Below are 792 nucleotides of genomic sequence, written 5' to 3'. Positions count from 1 at the left end.
GATTTCTTTCTTTTACTAAGATCTGGTCATCATATCAGCAAAATCTAGTCCTTTTTAAAGAACAGCAACCATGTTCACAGTGTGCGATGCTTTTAACTCTTTTGGGAAGATATCTAGGAGGGAAAGAGCTGGGTTAGATGGAAACTCTAGCTTTAGTCTTCGGAGGAATCTCCATACTGGTTGACTAGTCTGCGCTCCTGTCACTGGGGAAGGGCTCCTTTGAGCCCACAGCCCCTCCAGCATTTGTCATTGCTTGACTCTGAGCCGACAGCCGTTCTTTCTGGGGTGAGATGCAATCTTGGCGTTCTTTTAATTTGCATTTCTCAAATGACCAGTGGTGTTGAATTTTTTTTCATATATTCATATTCTGTCTGCACTTCTTCATTTGAGAAGTATCTATTCATTTCAGAGGCCTATTTTTCGATTGGGTCTTTAAATTTGGGGGTGTCTAATTTTTTAGTCTTTCATGTTCATAGCAGCATAATTAAATCTTGCAAACAGCCTATATGCCCACCAACAGATAAATGGACCAAAAAACCGTGGCATTTATACACAGTGGAGTACTTCTCTACCTTAAAGAAAGAAATTTGACTCACAGGAAAACGGATGTATCATGAGACTGTCACGGAAAGTGAAATAAATCAGGCATATGAGCCTAAATATCACATTGTTCCTCTTAGAGGAGAGACCCAGAGTGAAAATAAAGAGCAAAGCAAAAACTAGCGGGAGGCAGGGAGAGGGTCCGCCTCAGAGGGGAGGAGGACTAGAGACGGAAGCAGGAGAAGAGAGGGA

Source organism: Octodon degus, unplaced genomic scaffold (genome assembly GCF_000260255.1).
Source record: "Octodon degus isolate 3935 unplaced genomic scaffold, OctDeg1.0 scaffold00129, whole genome shotgun sequence".
Classification (NCBI taxonomy): domain Eukaryota; kingdom Metazoa; phylum Chordata; class Mammalia; order Rodentia; family Octodontidae; genus Octodon; species Octodon degus.
Note: the sequence above shows the minus strand (reverse complement) of the source record.